We start from the raw sequence: 22,148 nt of genomic DNA, 5'->3' as shown, positions 1-22,148 counted from the left end.
AAGCCCGTAGCGAAGCGCTGCAGACCCCGTTGCCGGACCCCCGTTGCGGGGCGCGGCAGATGCCCACCCGCCAGCCGGGTGGCCCCGCGGCGGGGCGGCACAGCGCGATACCCCGGGCTCCCCTTCCACACTCCGCTCCCGCCGGGCCCCCTCCCGCGGGCTCCCCTATGAGGTCAGCGCTGCGCGGAGGCCCCGCCCGCCGCCCCGCCCGCCCGCGGCCGCAGGGGGCGGCGGGCCGCGCTCCGCCCCGCGGCCGCCCCGCTCCCGCGTTCATTTCATTCCTCCCCTCATTCCGCGCATTCCTCGCATCGCTGGCGCCGCGCAGCCCGGCCGGGAGCCCGGCCCGCCCCGCCGCCGGCCGGGCAGCAACTCATCCTCCGAGGGCTCCGTCCGCCGGCCCGCGGCAACCTACCGCCGCGGTATAAATAGCCAAGCGGCGGATTAAAAATAGGCGCGGGGCCATAAATAGCTGGGGCGGCCCGGGGGCGGCGGGCGAAGTTTGCTGTCGGAGCGCGGCGCGCTGGCGGTGCGCGGAGGGGGGCCGCGGCGCGGAGGTAAGAGGGGGCCGCGGGCGCGCACGCCGCGCCGCCGGCGCTTTGTGCGGCGGGGCGGGGGGTCGGTCCCGGCCGGGGTCGGCCCGGGGGGCTGGCGCCCCCGCAGGTGCCGGGGGCAGGCGGGAGAGGGGCCGCGGCAGGGGGAGAAGTTGTTTCCCGCGGAGTTCCTGCCGCTGCGGGGCCGCGGCCGGAGCTGCAACAGGCGGCTGCTGCCCGCCCCGCGCCGCTCCGCTCCCCCTCGCCGCCGCCGCTGCTCGCACTTAGTTGCCTGAGTCACTGCTCTGCAGCCGGGCGCGCACACACAGGCGCGCACACACACACACACACACACACACTCGCTCCCTCTCACACACACGCGCGCACCGATCCTTGGCATTTTTCACATTTTTTTCCACGGGGAAGCAAGAAGTTAGGAGCAGCCCCGGGCTGGCTGCAGGCGCTCGCAGCCCTCAGGAGCGATCCCCCGGCGGTGCGGGCTGCCGAGCGGCCCGGCCTGCCTCGGAGCTCTGCTCGGTGCGCTGCCCCGAGTTTTGCTTTCCTCCCCCCTTTTATTTTTCCTTTAAAAGATGAAAGAAGGAATGTCCTTTTTCGCTGCTTCTTCTCCTTCTCCAGAGCTGCCGCTGCTGCTGGTTAATTGCACATTCAAGTGGAAAATTTTCGGGAGTCAGCAGAAACATTGTATCCAAAAAAGACAAAGTCGCAGTTACAACAACACCGAGGAGATTGTCCCTGGAAAACTTCCTTTCGGTAGGAACCATAGGGTTTGCTTTTTCTTTTTTTTTTTTTTTTTTTTTTTTTTAAATTTATCCGTAACGTTTTAAAGAGATCTATTCTACAGATGTCCACAGTGCTGATGCGGAGGGCCGGTGGCAGCCTTTGTTCACAGAAAGAGCGTTTTCAAAGGAAGTGCACTTCTAAGGGGGAGGGAAAAAGTTATACAGTACGGCTTTTGTAACAAAATTAAAACAAAGCGGCCCCTTCCAAACAACTAAACAAAAGCAACGAGGACAAATAAATCAGGGAGAGGGGGGGAATCTCTCTATTTTTACCAAGTAAAAAAGTTTGCGCTCCTGCCTCAGTTGAACGTAATACTAGTCATGATTTTTCTTCTCTTGAAATCTGTTTTAAGTTGAATGGTGTTACAGTATAAAAATATTTATGAAACAATGAAATACCAGCCACCCATGTTTCTCAGGAGAGTTGTTAACTTATTAGAAACAAGTGCCTGCCTTTGATATGAAGAGATGAAAAGTGACCTCCAGAAGTGCTGGAAAGTTAGGGAGCAGTTCTGTTCTACGCTTTCTGAATGTAAATGGCTCCCAGTATTTTTTAACTGTACGCTGTTGAACACCATCTGGGAAAGAGAGGCCAAGAAACATCAGATTGTACTGGCATTTTCTGACATAAAACGGTATATGTAAGAAATGTAAGCTGAAATGGCAGAGCCTCAGGGAAAAAAAGTACCTATACAGCTGTATTCCTGTCTAACAGAAGCATATTTGCTTTCCCTGAGTGCTGATGAAGTTTAGAAACGCAATATTGCCAGCAGTTTTAACAGAGATGTCTAAACTAGACAATGACAAAGTTTGGAGCTGTGTGGATAAAATACTGTTTTCTCTAGCTGAATGTTCAGTTATTATGCAGTACATCTAATATGGAAATCTCTGTGGGAATGCCTCTTACAGGAAAATTCATGTAAATAACTAAGTGCTACCTGCAATTGAATATGAAAACAAAAATGATTATAATTACATTAGGATTTAATTTAAAATTATGTAGGATTCATTTTATAACCCAAGATTGGGAATGCGTGTCTGTAATGTATGATGTATTCTGTCTCTATAAATAGTTGGGGAATACCATTACAGGGATATTAGATTGTACTGATGGTAAGATGGTGCTATCAAAAATGACACAGACCCATATATAAAATTACTTCTGGGGGCAGGAGGGAAACTTGCATGTTTGTTTGTATATATATGTGTGTATATGTATGTTTGTACACACACCTATGCATACTTTATTTGGGATTAGAAATACAGGAATTAAACGTGTGACTATTCTTAAAACACAAAATTGAAGATTTTATATTTGGGTCACATTTTGAACTGCAAGTTTTTATAATCAACTCTTGGAAATTATTTTCATTAAAGGTAAACTTTCTTTGCGGTGCATTTATTTTTCACCTTCAGGGTAAAACGTGTATTCACGCTGCACTTATTTTTAATGAGATCTTATGGCATTTTCTATACCATTAGGGATAATTCTGCATTTTGTCTACTGCAGGTTTTTATCAGCTGACCAAGCAGAAATTCTGGATGCAAAGGATTTATTTCAATTTTTATTCTTAGTAATCTAGAAATACCTTAGGAAAGTACTTTATTGCTAAACGTTAGGTGTATTTTGAGCATCAATTTTACATACGCTGCTTTGGTGAAGTAAATATTATTAGCCTTTGCACCCAGGAGAGTGTAACAACAGCTCTTGAGATTCAAATTACGGTTTTATATTCTCTACAGTTTCTTAGTCAGTGCTGAGTGGGATGTATGCGAGCAGTGAAGCAGAGCAAAAATTTTGATTTGACAGGAGTCTTAGTAAAGACAGCCTCTGCTTAAAGGAGTTTTAATTAAACAGCTAAAAAAGAACAACAGAAACTTAATTATGAACTAGACCCGCCGTGAGTTTCCAGCTGAGAAATGATAGCGTATTGTGATGTGTGGAGACGTGTGAGCATGTGTGTAACATGTTTGGTATAATTTGTAACTAGTGTTTTTTTGTTGTTGTTGTTGCTGGACGGTGTAGTGGTTTTGGATATCGTTAAAGTGGTTTTAGGCTTTGTTTGTCCACGCCTGAAAAAGTTAAGCTCAGTTAAGTCACATGCAGGGGGGGAAAAGATTTCTTCCTTCTTTCTTTTTAAGCTACCTTTGTAGATCATATTGTAAGCAAACTTTTAAGACATTGTACTGGAAAAAGTGTAATAAAGATTTCAGGAGTTACAGAGCCATTCTGGTGTCTTTCACTTAATAAAAAGGGAAAGGTAAAAATATGTAGTTCTGTATTATGATATAGCTGTCAGTTTTCAATCTATAAAGTAGGATGGTTACATTGTAGAAGTAATCTGATTTTATTGGAAGGTGCCTAAGACTGTTTCCAAAACACAAAGATCTTGTGTACAGTTCTGAATGTGTGTGTTTGTGAGGTTACCTTCAACCATTACGTTTCTAATGCAGGATTTCTGACTGTATGTACACAAGCATACATCACTCTTTTGATCTGGTATTTCTTCATGACATTAATATTAATGCTATATTTTTCCAGAGATGGTTAAAAAAACTCTCTTTCTGAAGTGATTCCGTTTATTTAAGACAAAAAGGTTTGCTAGATCCAGTCCTTACTCAGGTTAAAGTGACTGGGATGACTCATAGGAATAAACATTCGCTGGATCAAATACTACGATATTTACAGCATATGTTTTACGTACATGGTTAGTATCATATCTGATGTCTAAAGAAGGGCATGGGTGCTATTCTGTGTCTTTGATTAAAAAGAGTATCAGATTTGACACACGTGCTTTTTCAAATTTTTGTACGGGGCTTATGTTCTGCTTGGCTTGTAATCTGTCTAAAACTAGCAGGCAAATTTCTATTAAAAGTTGGTCACTCGTTCCATTTGTGCCCTTATTCACAGCACGTGCAAATTTGAGGTGAGGGCTGACTTTTGAAAAATCTGGTCTAAATTCAGCTTAATTTCACCGACTTTGTATGGCCTGTTGCTGTATTGTGTTGGCTGTAATGAGGGTGCAAATTGGCCCTTTAAACATGATTTTGAAATGCCCAGTTCATCAGAGGGACCAACTTTTGCATGAGAGAAATTGTAGTTACTTGTTTCTGGCATTTGACATTTAATTACTGTTTTGTTACCACGCAGCACTTTGCCATTAATGCTTGCCTCAAGTAGGAATGTTTTAGATTCCTAAACTACAGTCATCTATTATTAAAAAATAATAATTTAAGTGAGTCTCAACAAAATTTTAGAACCTGCAAGAGGTAAATCATCTCCCTGAAAGAAATGGCTGTTAGAGGTTTTGTGGCAGTTTATGCAAGTATTGTATAATTTAAATTGCATCCTGTGATATATGAACGGATTAATGGCATTATTTATTGTAAAGCCAACTGACTCTAAGCCACACTGAAGACACATTTTTAGAAGAAAAACCTCTGCAATAAATTCCCACTTTATGACCATATCTCGCGCTCTGTTCTTGCACAAAACTCCTTTTGACTTTTGCAAGTGGAACAAGGATGGAATAATATTTCCTGGAATAATTTTGTGTTTGGTTTTAATGATTGCTCATTTCCAAAACATAAGAGAGTGAAAAGTTGTGGACTTAAATCTTTTGAAGCACCAACTTCAAATCTGCTTCTCAGATTTGTTGCATAAAATTCAGCTAAAAATCTTTTCTAATTTAATACCCTGAACCTCTCATGTTCTTATATGAAATCCTGATCTCACTGCAATTACTGAGAGTTTTATCTTGTTATTGGTAAAGCCTGAATTTCTTTCTGTGCTGATGCAGACTCAGTAACTTTTATACTGTATCTGGTTCTTAAAGTTCCACCAGAATTATATTAATTTTAAAATACAGGGATTGAAGAAGTGGAGGGAAGAGAAAGAAGGCAACAAGCCTGTGTCAAAATCTGGCCTCTCACAACTAATTTGAGATATTCTACACAGGAAGTCTATGAATGTCTCAGAGTAACCCATCATGTGCTACATGCCCTTATTTGTTATATGAATTTTTGTACATATGTCAAGAAGGTGATGAAAGTCCACAGAGCGTGTAAAGGGCTTATAGCCGCTTGCCCGGTTGGTTTAGGGGTGCAAACCCATTTCTGAGTCCCTCCAGCTTGTGTCTGGGTTCGGCAGAGGGAGGACCTTTGAGTTTGGCTCCCGTCCAGTGGAAGGTATCACCTACAACTTTTTGTTCTTTGTCTTCTAGTCATTGTTTACTGGAACAACGTGATTACTCCCTCTGCATCCTGTTGTACCTTTCCAAATGGCCTTCTTAGATTTCTAGCTCATATTAGCTCTTACTAAACTTTCGAATCAGAGATAGCCTGTGTGGCAGCAGAAGCATATAAGCACAAAATACAAGTTTATTTGCTAGCAGGTCAGAAGGTAAACTGTGAAATCTCAGTGTGCTGGGAGGGGGAAGGGAAGGAAAGTTTAGGACTATGTGTAAAACTATTAAAATGCTATTGACTGGGAATCTAAAACAATGACGAGTGCTGTTGTTTTTACAGATACATGAACTGAAAACTGCTGCTAATGATGGGAAATGTTAATTATGTGAGAACATATTGAACTTATATTCTCTGGCATGAACTTTTTTAAATGCATCAACTGTGCTGCCTTTTATGCGCACAGCTTTCTAATTATCATAATTCAGTACAGCTCTGGCTTTTGGAAAGAGTTCAAGTGCAATCTCAACTTAACATGAAAGGAGGTTTTTTTGTTTTTTTGTTGTGTGTTTTTTTTTTTTAAACTGAGAATGTTCAAGAACAATTTGAAAAGATAATCTAAAAATGCTACATACTTAACTGCGTATAAGTCAGAAAATAAATATGTTCCCATAACTGCCTATCAAAGCAGAATAGATTATTAGAACAGAAAGTTATCTATTTTTCTCATGATGTCTTTCACACTCCTACAGAACACAACTAAAACCACATTTTCATAATTGAATACCATAGACAGATCTAGTATATATTGATTGACAGTACTTTTTATTTTGTCAATTTTTGAAATGATTGAGTGGATTACTGTATAGCTATTAAAAGATTTTTCCTCAAATAGTATGTAAGTAACAAAGGTTTAATTTTCTTAAATAAAGGAAGAAGACAACTTTTATGATTTTTTTTTTTGGGTATTAACTGATTGTGCTGCTGTAGCATAGTAAAGTCCCATTGTAAATCCTCCTTATCTGTCAGTATTCACACCTTGTCTTCGTGGAGCTTGAGGGGGTTGTAAATACCAGGTCTTTTGAAAGCTTTCAAAAGTGTTTTGTTTTGGTCTAGTGGTTTTTTTGTTTTGTTTTTTTTATATTTTTTTTAATGAGCAGAAAATAAATTTCATTTAGCTTGCACTCAAATTATCCTTTTGCATTTTTTTTGTACATGATCAAATTGTTAATTTCCACACCCCCGCCATTTTACCCAGCTTCTAGCTCAAAAAGAATCAGATCTTTTTTTTTTTTTTATGTACTTGTCTTTTCCTTTACTACAGTGCGTGCTACATTTCTAAAATGCAAAGAAAGCCCCAGTGAAACAAAATGACTTCATTTGAGCTGGCACTTAAGAGCAGAATTCACTTCCATAGTGCTGAAATAAAAGAAGCCAAGTGTTTTAAATAGCCACTCCCCTAGGCCAGAGTGTTTTTAGAAAAGCTCATTGTCTAGATTTGAGCTGTAGCAGTATGCCTGCCTCTGTTAAATCTCCTGATCCAGACAGCTCGATTTCTAAAGTTGACATCTGGTTTACTCTTTGTTCACCTGTTTAAAAAAAAATGCAAATAGGCGAGTGTGCCATTGCCCTAGAGCTCTGCAAAAAAATAAAAATGCTGTTGACAGTTTGTCAAATAGTGCTTCCAGTCTAAGACTGCAGTAGCCTATTGTTATGCCAGCAACAGGCCACAGAAGTTGTGGCACCATATGGCTAGTATATGCTTCAGATAAGCTATCTGTTAATTTAGCTTATCAGTAGCGTTTTGATATGCTTCATGTTTGAATCGCCAACCAGTATGGCCTTGGGTATTTTTGGTGCCAAATTATTCCTTAACGTTATAGACATCACAGTTATTCCCTTGGTGGAATCTCTCACCGTTCATTCACCTCATGGTGCTGTGAACAATAGTGCTTATTTTTGGAATTAGCCGTTCTGGACTGTTTTTTTTACATGGTTGTCTTTCTGTTGGGAGATTATAATTCAGGAATGACATTTTGGTTTTGAGGGGAGAAAATGTCAGAACAGACTTCGGAAGAAAAAGTAAATTCATAAAGGTTTAGTGGATTAAAGCCTCTGTTACGTGTATCTCAATTAAAATATATAGTGTTTGGAGACATTAATTAATGGGAGAAATGAAATTTTATTCATATTTAATCTACCACCATCATGTGTACACACTTTTTGTGCTAAAGCTGGTTTACAGTTTAAAATAAAAGGCAGAACTCCTGTAAACAGTTTCATTTTCCACATCCTTGATTTTACCTTTATTCTTTTAAAAAAATTAACCTTTAAAACCAGTTGTGTCCCTTTATCTGCTGTCAGCTGATCTTTGAAGATTTTTATTTTTTTATTTCTGCTTTTACCACAATCAACTGAAAGCCTTGTAGAAGACTTGAAGATTCAATGGAAGTTCCTTCATCTTCCCCCTACCCCCGCCTTTCTTTGGCTGTAACTATTTTGTTGCAGAAAAGATCTCAAACCATAAATAGTCTTCCATTCAATGCTGCAGTGATGTCCTTAGGGTTGGATCTGTCTGCGTTGCTCTCTGACCTTGCAGCACATTCCTCTGTGTCTTCTGCCCTACAGGCTCTGTCTTGCTGTTCCTTACAGGCATCTGTCTCTGGTTGCCTGGACCATCCTCTTTCTTCGCGTATGTGCTTACTTGCTCTTTGGCAGCGCTTGATTAGGCTCTCCTTCCTTTGGATGATGGTGGCTTTTTTCCCCCCTCCTTTTGCTATCCATCTTGCCAGGTCCTCCTTATGCTATGTCTTCTGCTGCTGCTCATGGATGTGGTCTTGCTCTTGGGTCTTTTTGCCCATCCCAGTCACCATGCTGTTTCCACTCCATCCTTGCCCTGGCTATTGGAAAGAAAGGACCGCTTGTGCTTGTACAATGCCTTTCATGTCCAGGATCCTTAATGACCAATAAAAGGTCCAGATTCTATTTCAAATAAATTTACAGTCATCTTCTAAATCTGTTTGATGACACCACTTTTTTAGTAATGAAAGGAGCTCAAAGAGAAGAAAATTTTTCTCCTGTCCCTTTGGAACAGAGTAATATGATAGGCCAGAACGGCAGCCATTCTTTAATGTCCCACTGTGGACACATGGAAAAATGCAGGAGCTGGCAAAGCACCTAGGGGCCAACCAGATGGGCAGTGAAGTGAGAGGCGATGCTCCCACCTCACCACTGTGCCTGAGTCAACACGGACACCTGCAGAAAACAAGAAAGATTTCCTGCCCTTGGCTTGGCATCTAAGGCTGCTGACAGAGGCTTTTACTTTCTCTACAGGGACATGAAATGCTAGTGTCTGTCCACTTAAAACTGGTCTGGGGGTCATCTCAAATTTTAGATCTGTTTTAAATTCAAATTTAGAGTTCAGGTCCATGGTGTGACTCATGCAGTTGGATGATAATAGCATTTTTTGTCTTCTGGCTCACTGCAGATCAGACCTGTGATCTCTCATTCTGGTGTGATTGGGGGGCAGGTAAGCGGAGAGTTCAGGAAAGGAGAAGTATTGAGACTTCCAGTTTTCTATGAGGCATGTGGGCATCTTCCCTATAAGTAATTTCTAAGTGCTTAACTGTGAGAGGCAATTTCCAGTCCACAAATGTATCTAGTTATCGCCCATAATGAATATGGTTGTCTTTGGTCTGATAGGGCCATTAGAACTTAACAAATCTCTGTTTATTTAGTATAATAAGATGCATCTTTCGTATGCTTGTGGGGTTTGGATGCTTATTTTTCGTTGAACTTTAGAGCCTGTGAAGTTTTAGTTGATTTGGTATCTGCTTGGCTTGGCTTTACTGGTGTTTCATTGGTTCCAGTTGTTGTTTTGTGATAGGAAATCCATAGCTCCAAATAATGTGCATTTTGCTCTTTAAATTGACTATTATTTAGGCTTAGTAATTTCTTGCTCTGCTTCTTGGCGTATTTACTATATGCTTACTGACAAGTTGTAGATAAGCGTGTTTGAAAGACAATTTTAAAATATGCAGCTTCCTATACCAATGCACTTTAGCCTCTAGCATTAGTAATATTTTTTTGAAACAATGACCCATAAGTAACTTTATCTTCCAAAATCTCTAAAAACAATACAAAGAAGTCCAAAGGGTAGTGGAATTATCATAGTTCTTGGTTGCTTGGAAAATTAACTAATATTCTGGCCTCTGAGATTTTGGAAACAAATTAAAGAACCCTTTTTTAGGTAGCAGGCTGCTTTTAATGGTTCTTCTGTATTAAGGAAAGTACAGTATTGTAGGTTATTTATTTCTGGGCATGCAGTACAGGGTGAAGAGCCTGCAATTCAGCTAGCAATGCCTCTGTGCCCTGAGGTAAACTCTATTTCACAAAGGGAATTTTGATTATGGTCTACTGCTCTGTAGCATAGTGGAGGCTTCAAGAGGCAAGTGGTAAATGCTACCAAAGAAAAGCTGGATTGGAGCCACTGACGTCATCTAAGTAAATCTGCTGTAGGACTATAGCCATAAAATGACTGCCAGCCACTGAGCGCACTTTGGCCTTTTCTTGTCAACTGTTTTAACTGCTGGTTGGGTTTTCCTCCCCCCCCCCTTTTTTTTTTTCTTCCTCCAAGCAACATGCATTTTGTTTTCTTTTTTGTGCTAGTTGTGCATGTGGTGAGATATAGAAATGCTAACATCCCCCTCCCTCCCCTCAACGCTGTACGTAGTGTGTGAGTAGCTGCAGCTTGCAGTTCAAAAATTAAAAAGTAAACCAGTACTTTTCCATACATGAGCCTAGCAGAATTAAGCTTCCTTCACAAGCTATTTTTTAGGTGCAAGAGCCTGGCAGTTCAAGTTACAGCATACTGATGAGATTTGTGTTGTGGGCAAAAAGCATTTTGATGCACTGGAGGGCATGCTTCCCTCTGGAAGAACTAAACGCGTAAAAATGGCCGGTTTTCAATTCTGAATTAGCACAAAATGCATGTGTTTGCGAGTGCTTAAGATCCAGTGTTAGTCATTGCTTTAAGACTGACCTCTGCAGCTCCAGTCACTCCTGAAACAAAACTTTCCTGTTTCCAACACCCAACTGTATCGCTACCAGCCAGTCTTTTCACGATACTCTTTACACACACCCAAAGATACCACATGCATTAACAGTAGTAGCTCTAGGATTCATTGATTAATACGTAGCCATAGATACATGTGTACCTAGGGGTATACCTAAAAATGCAGTTGATGTCCCACCTGTCCTCCACTTGAATTTCAGCTGTATCAGGATTGCAAGAAAAGTACTCGGGTTTTTGACAGTGGATTTTGCATTCATTGTCAACATTCTCTTGAAATGAATTTCCAGGAAGTTTTGCATACTGTTTTTTTGTTTGTTTTTTTTAAATCAGAGTGCACTGTAAAACACATTTATAATTATTAGCCAGTGTGTCCCATGACAATATTTGTTTACTTGATTTATGTACTTTTTTTTCTTTAAAATAAAAATTAAGCATCACTGTTTTTGAAGTTTGAGTCTTATGATCAGAAATATATTAAAACCAGTATCTTATCCATGAATCATTAGATGAGTCAGTTCCTGAAACCACTACAAGCCTCACAGTTCTTGGCTACGACTGAAAGCAGGAAATCCAGGCTTCAATAACTTCCTTTCCCAGTACTGGCTATAGCAGTGTTAGCGGTTAGTATATGCTGCTTTTGTAAGCAATAGGAAGATGTATGTCTGAGGAACAAAGGCACTCAAGTCAATTTGCTGAAACTGTTTATAATTTGTGGTCTTGATTTGAATGTCAGGATATATTGGCATATACTACATTCTGTGCTGCAGTACATTTTCCAACAGTGATATTCAGAATATGAAATAGAGGGAACACATTATGGCACAATTCTTGGACAAAACCCATCTAATCAGTTTACCAGAAAACAGGACGATATTTTAGTGATACCATCCAACTCCTGTAGAGTAATGGGAACAAGAACTGAACACATAGGAGTGAATTTAAAATGTTTATTTAGCAGTTACTTTGTTTTATGCTTGTGCAACAAACTATTTTTATTCTGTTTCAGTGCTCCAAAAGGGCTTGAAAAAGACCCAACCCAAACATGGAACTTGTAAAATAAAAACACAATTTGTTTTTCAGTCTCCTTTTTTGTAGTGAGAACTGTTTGCCTCCTCATAATCAAGGACACATTGATTGTCTCTGTGTCAGTGGAGCATTGTTGGCTGCAGAATCTCTCTTTAAATACGGAGTGCCTGTACACTACGACATCTGTGCAAGAGGATGCACTATTTACCTTTTTGAGCTAACCGGGCCAGATTCAGGTTTTGTGCAATGTTGATCTTAATGTGTTTACACCTGGAAAGTATTCAACTCTCTATGTTTTTCTTAAATGAAAGATAGTTTGGTATCTTGTACTTATTATTTGGTTAATTTAACTCTCTAATTAATTAGCAGCACATAAAAGCTAAACCTGCCTTCTTTAATTATTCTTTTTGTTCTTCCCTCCAAAAAATTGGTTGTTCATAACAAACTAGGAAGAACACAAGTATTGAGAGCAATAAATTAGTGATACAACTGCATTAAAAAGCTACTTCTGACAGCATTGGTTAAACTGTATATGCAGTATTGATGAAAAATACAGAACTCTTCATTTAAACAGGCAGAATGGTTATTGCATGTTAGGCAACAACACCTTTTGTATTAGATAATATGTGAAATTGCTTTAATAAAGCAAGCTGCAAGTTGGATTATTTCTTAGCTGGTGCAGTTTGGTGTTGGTAAATTGACTTCAGTGTAACTAATGGCTACTACAGAGTATTGAAGCCAAACAGCTGACATAGGCGATCCCATACTGGTGTCCAGCACGGCACTTCTTGAGTCTTGTGTTTGTCAGGCAGTAGGGAAGAGGATGGGGCTGGGGAAAAAGGAGGGAGCTGAGACCGCCTTGAAGGCAGCTGAATGCTGAGATCCTTTACATATGGAGACCCATATGCCACCTCCTCCCTCTGTTCATGCAACTCCATGCCTGTGGGAAAGACCTGGAGATGGTCAAACCCTTGCTCACGCAATGACATAGGAGCCTTTGAGGGACTGTTTTGAGTTATGGGTGAGATTGAGGGACAGGAAGAGACTCTTCTCTTGTGGTTGACAGGTTTGCATCAGCACAGTTTTCATGGGCACTTTTCCCATGGTCCATGCCAACTGCACAGTAGGGCTGGTAGCGTCCATCCAGGGACAGGCCACTGGATGTGTCTCGTCTTAATGGAACCATGCCTGAGGTGGGTTGCTGGGACTTCTGGTGTGGCAGCGAGCACCCAAGCAAGATGCTTTGTTGACTGGGGGGATTGGGATTTCCCTTAGAATATTTAATGGGATGCTATGGCACTGGAACAGGTTGCCCAGAGAGGTGGTGGAGGCCCCATCCCTGGAGACATTCAAGGCCAGGCTTGATGAGGCTCTGAGCAACCTGATCTAGTTGAAGATGTCCCTGCTGACTGCAGGGGGGTTGGACTAGATGACCTTTAAAGGTCGCTTCTAACCCAACACATTCTATGATTCTATGATTCTATTGAACCACGAAGGTGCAGATAGCAGTAGAAAAAATGTAAACAGGGTAACTGGTCCATAACTGCAATTCTTACAGTACCAATTCCTCTGCTACAGGAAGTTTGTAGAGATCTCAGGTTTTAATGCTAAACTTCCCCGAGTACCTGCTCCTTTGCTTCTGGAGGCAAGTCTACATCAGGCGGGGGAGGTCAGTACAGAGCCATGTCCTAGACAAGCAGAGATTTCTGCCGTCAAGCTTGTGCAGTGCAGAGCATCATGTGAGCAGAGTGGCTTGGGCTTAGCACAGTGTAGCTATATAAACAGCTCGACTGTTTTGGAGGCAAGCTGGCTTGTCTCACCCTTCCTTCTCTGTCACGTTCTAAGAAAAAGGAGTGGCCTTTGAAAGAAGGGCTACATGCTTACATCCAGCAAGGAGGCTCCCGGGGAGGCATGCATCATTTCTTCCTTTCTCTTGGCTAGTTTAAGTGGTGCTTTATTCACAGATGCTGTGCTACAGCACCAGCTGTTTGTATACATAGGAAAAGAAGCCTCACTCAGGTGTGTCCCCTCTGCTATGGGGAGCCAGATGCTGGTGCTTTAGTGATTGCAGATCAGCATCACACCAGCTATTGTGGATTTAACTTACTGCATTGTAATTAACTTCTCGTAATAACAATAATTGCAATAATTAACTTACTGAAATAACAAGGATGTTCTTCATGCTGCTTCTGCATGCTGCTTTTGAGACAGAAATCTTTCTTCTTTCTTGCTTTCTGTTTAAGGGAAAATTTAAGCACTTTAGCAGTGGAGAATAGCAGTGAATTTTTGCAGGATCAAAGCATACGTAAAAGGGATTGTGTTTGTGACCATATGAAGTGCAATTTTCTAATAATTAATGTTAAACAACCGATTGTTTAAGAACAAAGAAAAAAACCTTCAAGTGGAATAAGCATCTAAAAATTTAGAAGCAGGTTATAGTTGTGCTTGATTTCATTTATTTCACTTGCAAAGAAATGTAAGTGATTTAATATTGTTTTCCTAGTTGAATAGTCCTGAATATGGGAATTGTAATGCGTAAGATCTGGAGATACATTTTGATCAAGTTCATACACATTTAAAGTGTGTATGAACTGAACATCTTTGTGTTACTATCGATCAGAGAGATGTCCTGTCGCTCTAATGTGGATTTTGGTTTGGGATTAGAGGCCTGGGGCTTTGAATTGCTTGCTGTCTGTAGACCAAGTCATCAGTGGCTAGTGATTGATTCATTAATTAAAATCAATTTAAATGGATTTGTAAGCCTCATGTAACAGATTATCTTATTAACAGCATGAGAAAGGCACTGTGATCTGCAAGGAATGTGTCGCTTTAGACAAAATAGAGCACGATTTTTATGGGAGAATTTCATGAATTGCTGTTGCTGTAAGTGATCTATGCAAATGAAAGCGCCTTGCTTAAATCCTACATTAAACAGACTCTTCCTGTTGAACATGTTTTTTTATTTTTTTGTAAGCCTTCTCCAAAAGACTTGACTTTAATCTTAATGTGTGTGAGCGTGCATGTGTGTGTGTTTGTATGCTTGTGTGTGTGTTTGTGTACATATTCACGGTCAAGAGACACGTTTAGTATTCTCGAGCTTCTGATATGTTCTGATCTTGGAGATCCTTATTTTTTCTGTAACATCTCCCTCACCCGATTAAAAAAAATCCACAACAAGAAAAATAATTTTCTAAATTACTGAAAACAAAATGACAGAAAGAACATCTAATACTGTTAATCCACGCTCTGCCTGCTCAGCAGTACTGTCTGGAGGAGACACTTTGGACAGCTGGAGGGGCCATGCGGGAAGAGGGGACTTCTGGCAGAAGTGAAAGTGTTGAAGAGATGGCAATAAAAGCTTTCCTGGCTGAGAGAGCGGAGGCTCGTCTGTCATCTTTGCACTCATTTTCTAACTTGTTTTTACATCAAGATGTATAGCAAGTCATTCCAGGCATATATATATATTATTATGCTCTGTGATTAGGCGTAAAGAATATCTAAGCCAAGGTGTCAGCAAAATCAATGGGAATTTTGAATTTTGTTTCAAACAGAGCAGGGTTGTTGCCTCCAAATCATAGCCCTGCCCACAATTTTTCAGTAATCTTAATAACGTGTGTACTCTCCAATCTGATTTGTAAGCCAGGCTTCTACAGGAAAGGAGATTTTAAATTGTGCATGCTACATTGTAGCATCACTTTACATATTTCTTCCCTAGTTCGTGCTCTTTGCGCATTTGTGATTAGGGAGGAAACCGAATTAAATTATGAGATCCCTTTTTCATTACAATGAAGCTAGTTTCACTTCACGTTTCCTCTGCTGTATTGTAGAAATGGAAGAATCTATGAAAACATACATTAATAAATTGTTGATATCAACTGAAAAATTTGCCTGAACTTCTCAAACCACAAAACAAAACCACTACCATCATACAGCTCTGAATTGCCTCAGAGACATCATCCATTCAATGTGTAGGCAATTCTTCAAAGCGAAGTGTTGTTACTGAGTTTTGTTCATTAGATAATCTTATTGTCATTGGCAGTATGGGTTACAAATCTTTAACCAAAAAAGGTGTGAAACTGAATTGACACAGTAAACTGAATTGTAACTGGGTTTTGGTGGAATTAAGTGCATTGCCTCGGATGTGTGGAATTTGCCATGGTAGAAAGCTTTTTCATTGCTTATGGAAAATTGAACAAGGTGTTTAGGAGATGTGATATTTTAAAATAAGTGTAATACCATACTCATTTGACTTGCAAGAAAGCTTGGTGGTGACCTTCAGTTTACTCCATAGTTATCTCTCGATATTCTCTGGGCTTTGACTTTGGAGGGTGGGTGATATACCTCACCAGCCCGCTGCCTACTAATGGCTCCAGTAAGAAATTTGGAGGACGACTCAGAAGTGCACAAGGACAGTGCAAACTACCAAACCAGCAGCTCTTGGGGCTCCTCAGTGCACATGTACACCTTCCAAAAAGCCCATGCTGCCTGCTGCACCCTTTCCTTCTCTGAGTCTGCAGCTGCTGCAGATGTGTTAGTGTGGAGGCTCATGGCTGTGTCCTGCTGGGTCACTTGAGTCTGGGAACTTGGAAGCTAGCATTGAAATTCTGGGCGTGACAAGTTATTTCATCCCGGACGCAGCCCTTAAATGCAGGGAGAAAGTCTTCTTGCCCTGACTTACATTAGCTCTTAGATTAGCATGCCAAATTGGAATTAGAGTAGTCAAGCAATAATTATTTATTTTGTGAACGCTTTGGTTTGGAAAGGAGCAAGGAGACTCTTGAATTTAGAAGAAATGTGCTGAGCAGCAGCATTTTCTTAAAAACGAGAGAAGAGACTAAGGCAGGACAGAAGCAGGATGTAGCCTCCTCAAAGTGGCAAACTTGCAGAGAGGTTAACGCCAAGGTAGAAGACATAGGCCATGACTGCTAGTCCTCTCTTCTAGTACTGAATAGTACATGGAAGTGTAGTCCTGTCCTTCAGCTGCTTTATCTTACACATCCAATTCCTCGGTTGTAGAACCACAATTTCAATTAATTGACTTTCTTCAGTTGAATTTCTACCATAGGGTTCTGGCTAAAAGGAAGAGGACATTGTTGGTGAATAGCTTTTAAATAGCATACTGCATAACCCTGCCATTATGACTTCAGGGAATATTTTCCATTCCGCATTTGTCTATAATGTGAATCTTGGTAACATTTGTCTTGTATTAAGGCTGCAAAGTTTTTTGTATGTATGTTGCAAACCTTGTGAAATGTTTTTTTATTCTTGCAAATTATAAATAGTTCAGTTGGCTCAACTATCCCTTTTGTAAGCACATGATTTTTTTATAATAAGACATAGTTATGAGTCAGTGTTGTACGAAATGCAATTGAGTTGTACAGTAATAAAATTTCCATGGTGTTCTATGAAGGTCAGTGGTATGCAATTAATTGCTGGACTGATGATGCGTGCTGGGTAGGAAGTGCTGCTGCCCTAGACACTAAATGTAATAATTAAACTCAGGGGTTAGTACTAAAAGCATGGAAAACACATGACACTGTCATTAACACAGAATTTGTGCTGATATTTGTTATAACAATACTATGGTAGATGTAGGTTTCTGCCTTAATGTTATGCTTGCAATTTATATTTTGCTTCTTCAAGGAAAGTGTCTGTTCTGAATCTTGGAGGATGGGGCCCAAATTAAGAGGACTGGGTACTTAATTTGTTGCTAAATTTTTGGTGCTTGGTAAGCCAGTCTTACTAAAGAAAGTTTTTAGTTCTCTCTATATTCAGAGGAGAGAGCTGTGTGCCTTTGAAGGATTCCAGAGGGGGATCCTGGCCATCTACCCTCTGTGACTGAATTGAGGTGCATGGTATCTCTCCTGTCTGAATAAGGAAAATTAGGAGTTTACTTGGGTGGGGGTCAAGCTGCCATTAGGTATGCAAATTCAGACGTGAAATTGAGCATGTCACTCTTTTGAATGCCTAGGTGATCTCTGCCTGTTTTATACTGTAGCTGACCTTTCCTGGGCTAACAGAAGTAGAGAAGTATCGCTGGGCAAGGAAGAAGGGAAAGGTTTGCAGAACAAGGAAGAATGTGTATTTGAAAGGTGCCTGATTTAACTGCACCTACAATCTCTTTGTTTTTTCAGGCTCAGGAAGGTATTTGTTTTACTTAATTGTATTTAGAAAAATTGTGAGAAACAGTCAAAATGCTAATGTATATTTTCCCCCTTTTTACAACACAGTCCTGTGAACGCAGCCTGCCAGATCCCATTACATTTAATTCTGCTGCCGTGCCATGAGGCTGACTTAGACAACTGGAGACCATTTAAAATATACTGTCTGGTAGATTCCAGTGCGTGAAACTCTCATAGCGCACTTGTTATGGTGTGATGCAAACAAGGCATAATTGCGAGGAGCACAGACTGAATCTTCTGCTGGAATAGGCCAGATTGAACACAAAATGTCATAACTGTGAAGACTGGGGGGAAATCTTGGCTGCAAAGAAGTGAAAGTAATAAATGAATGGAGTCTCCTGCACTACATTTACACCTTAATTCACAGAGTCTTTTAGAGCAGCCTTCACTCACTGGCAAACAGGATAAAGAAATTAGAGAAAATTCAGATTAATATTTGTCAGTTCAATGTCTCTCCCCAGTTTTAATCAAGTAGATTTACCTTCTTTAGACAAATTGCCACAGATGATAATTGCCCTTGTTTCTCCCCGATTTCAAATGTGTGCATTTTATGGGAGGATCAGTTGGTATTTATATAGAAAGGCCAGTTTGCCTTGGCTTAGTCCATATTTGTAAGAGCCATGGCTTGGAAATAAGAGAATGGTTCCCTGTGGAATGCTGCTGCTGTTGAAGGCATTGAAACGTGTTGTGAATCCCTGTGGCTAAGTGCTGTGGGAAATCAGGAACTAACGTTTCAACATAGGGTGCGGAAGTGTTCATAGATACTTCAGTGGAACAAAAACTTTTTAAGTGATGTTTTAGAGGATTTACCATTCCCCTTCTGGGCTGAACTTCAGTAAATAAAATTGCTGTAGATTCAAAATAAATAGAAAGCTAAAAAATATTTTGTGACATATAAATATAGCATACCCCAATTCTTACCAACCAATGTTTAAAGTCATTGGATTAGAGCTCTTCTAATCTGGGTTTTTTAACATGCCTGGGGATCTTTTTACTGCTTCTGGGAAGAAAGGTGATCATGTGATTAAGGCACAAGTCAGGGGGCAGAGATTTGCATTTGGTTTCTGGGGCAGAGTTGAGTGAGGAAGCTGGGAGACTTCATTTCTCAGATTACTGGTGTAGGGGCAGTTGGGGAAAAATCAGAGAAAAATCCATCCCCTTGCATTGGGTGTGTGAGTTAGTATTTGCAAAGTCCTTTTATATACCTGCGTGGAAAGTACTGTCAGTATAAGTGATTGTCTCTGAGATAGAGATTTCCCTACTACTTTGCTTTACACAATTTTCCATAATTGGTTTGGAGTGGTGAGATTGAGTGTAATTAAGTCTCATAATTAATTAATATGAGAAAGCCTACGCAAAAGCAGAATAAGTATTTCAGATTTCATGATTTGTTCCCTTCTGTAAAATTGGAGTAATAATACCTTGTTACTTAATGCTGTAAGCAATAATTGGGTAATAGTTATAAAGTGCTTTATTATGAAAATGTATGTAAAGAACCATTTTTAAGCGGTGAAACTGATGCATAGGTCTCAGTCCTTGCAGAAAAACTGATTCTCCTCTGAAGTAACATGCTGAAACCGGTGTATCCCAGGACCAGAAGAAATATCAAGTCAGTATTTAAGGCTGCTCACAGAATGATTGCAGCTTTTTGAAGTATTCTTGCTGAGGACTTGTCTTTTTTTAATTTAAATAATAGTTAAAAAATCCTTACTTAGAGGTGTAATAACAGTGATTTAGACTTCCCACTACACTAACAGTCACCAAACAGGCAAAACAATCATATACATAATTTAGGACATAAAATCTCTGAGCATGTTTTATGATGAACTGTTAATAGACTGCTTTCATCACATGCAGCAATTCCAGATCCGTGAGGGTAAGGCAAGTTACAGAGCCCCCTGGATCCCTTTCTGAGAATGACCTGCCAGCAGCATTTCTTTTTTCCTTTACATTTGTAAAATTGAGTACAGGTGTTGACCTCGGCATCCACTCCTCCAATTAGACACTGAATGTACACGGAGGGCTGCCTGTGAATGTCTCTCCAGCAGCCTGTGTGGAGGAAAAATCACCTGTGCTGCCTGTTTGGCAGATGTGTCCACAGGTGAACAAAATGAGGAATGAGTCAAAACCGGCTGCCCTGGTGGCACTCAGGGCAGCAAGCAAAGGTCATTAGGTTTCTGCTGGCTTGTGCAGGTCTTGGAATAAAGCTTGGGCTAGGGATGGTCCATCAAAAAGTTCATTCTGATTGCTCCCCAGAAAGGTACGGAAAACCATGAAACTTGGCCAGAACAGTCAGAGCTGAAGCTTTTCAGCAAAACCACAAATAATATGGCTGCTGAGCCAAGCAAAGGCAAGCAGTTCAAAGCCGTGCCCAGACCATACTTTTATCAGCTCCTTGGCTTTACTGTACCAGCTTTGCAAAACTGAAGAAGTGCAGGGAGCAAACCCAGAGGAGGAAGGACGAACCTGAAGTAATTAGCCTTCCAACTGTGCAGCAAACAGTATTTGTGCCTGGCGGGAGGCCAGGCCATCAATACTACGGGTGAGGATCTGGTGAATGAAGCTTGCTTGCAAGTGGTCTATGACAGCCTTGCCTTAGTGGCTCTTGGAGGTATTCCCTGACGGATCACTCATGGGACTGGTGAGACAGCGGTGAAGCTGTTCACTTTGTAACTCCCATCACTCTGGTACTATCCTGAGTTAAGTGAGGTGGTGATAGTTTGCCTATTGCTACCTCAGAAAGAAACCTCCAGAACTGACCTACTATAGGGAATATAGAAAGGGTATTTCGGAATATGCTTCCTGTAGCTGTAGCACTACTGATATTTAACTGGTATAAATGTAAGTTTTGGAAATGCATAATCTTGTATGATAAGGTTTGGCAGAGAAATGCAGTATTCTCCTTTATTGTTAGCTACATCCTTTTCCTGTGAGAGCTTATGAGAATGTTTTCATACTTAACATGTTTCCTTTCCTCACTATAGTTCATCTGCCAATCTGACCCTCCCAAGGAAAGTAAGCTGGCTCTGATCGTCAAATAGATGAGGGGAGTGTCATCAGGAAAAAAGCAGGCAAATTTAAGGTCTGTCCCTTTCTGTAGAACTGGGTTTGTCTCTGTGTGATGCAGAAGGTGAGAGTCAAAGGCCATCTGTGTATCTCTGCACCACTGTAACAGACGTCAGATAAATACACTGTCCCTTTTGTAAACTTCTTAAGAGAATTTCAGAGCGAACTGTTGTTTATAATGAAGCAGTGGCAGCTGCTGCATAGCTAAATCTGCAATTGAATTGCCACAGAATATGAGCCTCTTGCTGTGCCCCTCATAAAACAGTCCCGAAAGAAAGTCATATTTATCTCAAAAGTGGCAGGCTTGGCATGATGCCCTGGTAACTTTTTTCTAGCAAACCTGAAGTGAAACTGGCTTACCCTAGCTCCCTTAGATTTGAGTTCACCTAACCTCCTTTTGAGAGAGGCAGAAAGAAAGAAGGGGTGGGGAGAGAGGATTACATGTAGTTTTTTAGATTTCCCTGGCACATTTCCACTACCCCACATGAAAGATCTTTTTAAAATCACAGTGAAGTTTGAAATGTATTTAATAATTAAATTAAGATTGTTCCTATTCAACTTTGGCTTTGCTGAGTTTAACGCAGGAGTCAAATAACTACTGGAGACATAAGAAAAACAAATGCTTGGCACTTTTCCCTACAAGGCTGAATGTGAGTCAGTATCTAAGAAGGCTTCTCAATGGAAAATGAGAAAATAATCTTAATAAAAAATTCAAATTATTCAGATGAGCTGCTTGTAAATTACGCACATAAATATGTTGCCACAATGAGAAACTTCTCCTAACTCTTTTTGGCAGACATTAGCTTGAAAATAAAGGCTGAGATAATTACTATTATTATTCTTATTACTACTACTACTGTCATTTCGGTTAGTGCAGTTAGTTTCGGTTTGGGCCTCTTAATGCTATTAAATGAGCATCCAAAATCCACTGTTCCAGACTCTGCTCTACTGTAAAGACATATTCCCAGCTCAGGAAAACTTAGTTTTCAAATACACAAGAGCAGGCACAAGATAGGGTCTCAGGCAAGGGAAGTTAAAAGTCTTGCTCAAGCCCCACAGGAACTTGTGGCAAGACCAGGGTTTAATTCTGAACTGCTGAATTCCAGTTCAGCCCTCTAACAAAAAGCTGTATTCCTCTAATGGGGTGAAGCTTTACATTTCTCCAATATCAAGATAAGGTATCAACATCTTATTAGAAAGGTTGTACTGGACTCCAGTTAAATAGATCTTTAGGGGGAGGGTCATGGGACATCAGGATGCTTCACGGTTTTTTCTTTTGTTTCTC

General features: G+C 40.7%; 1 protein-coding gene across 10 annotated transcripts in view; it reads left to right on the top strand.

Annotated features, from left to right (window-relative positions):
• The first annotated feature begins 253 nt into the window (after positions 1 to 253).
• The window catches only part of TEAD1 (TEA domain transcription factor 1), a 163,505-nt gene continuing 141,610 nt past the window's right edge, over positions 254 to 22,148 (top strand). For 4 of the 10 annotated variants that reach the window (XM_054198068.1, XM_054198064.1, XM_054198067.1 and 1 more), the window contains exons 1-2: positions 256 to 554; positions 1,167 to 1,301. The gene's annotated coding sequence lies outside the window, so the exon portion shown is untranslated. Of the gene's footprint in view, positions 555 to 1,166; positions 1,302 to 22,148 lie in introns of all 10 variants that reach the window. The other 6 variants (XM_054198066.1, XM_054198060.1, XM_054198059.1 and 3 more) reach the window with 3 other exon arrangements.

Source organism: Rissa tridactyla, chromosome 4, assembly GCF_028500815.1.
Source record: "Rissa tridactyla isolate bRisTri1 chromosome 4, bRisTri1.patW.cur.20221130, whole genome shotgun sequence".
NCBI lineage: Eukaryota > Metazoa > Chordata > Aves > Charadriiformes > Laridae > Rissa > Rissa tridactyla.
Note: the sequence above shows the minus strand (reverse complement) of the source record. Positions and strands in the feature narration are given on the sequence as shown.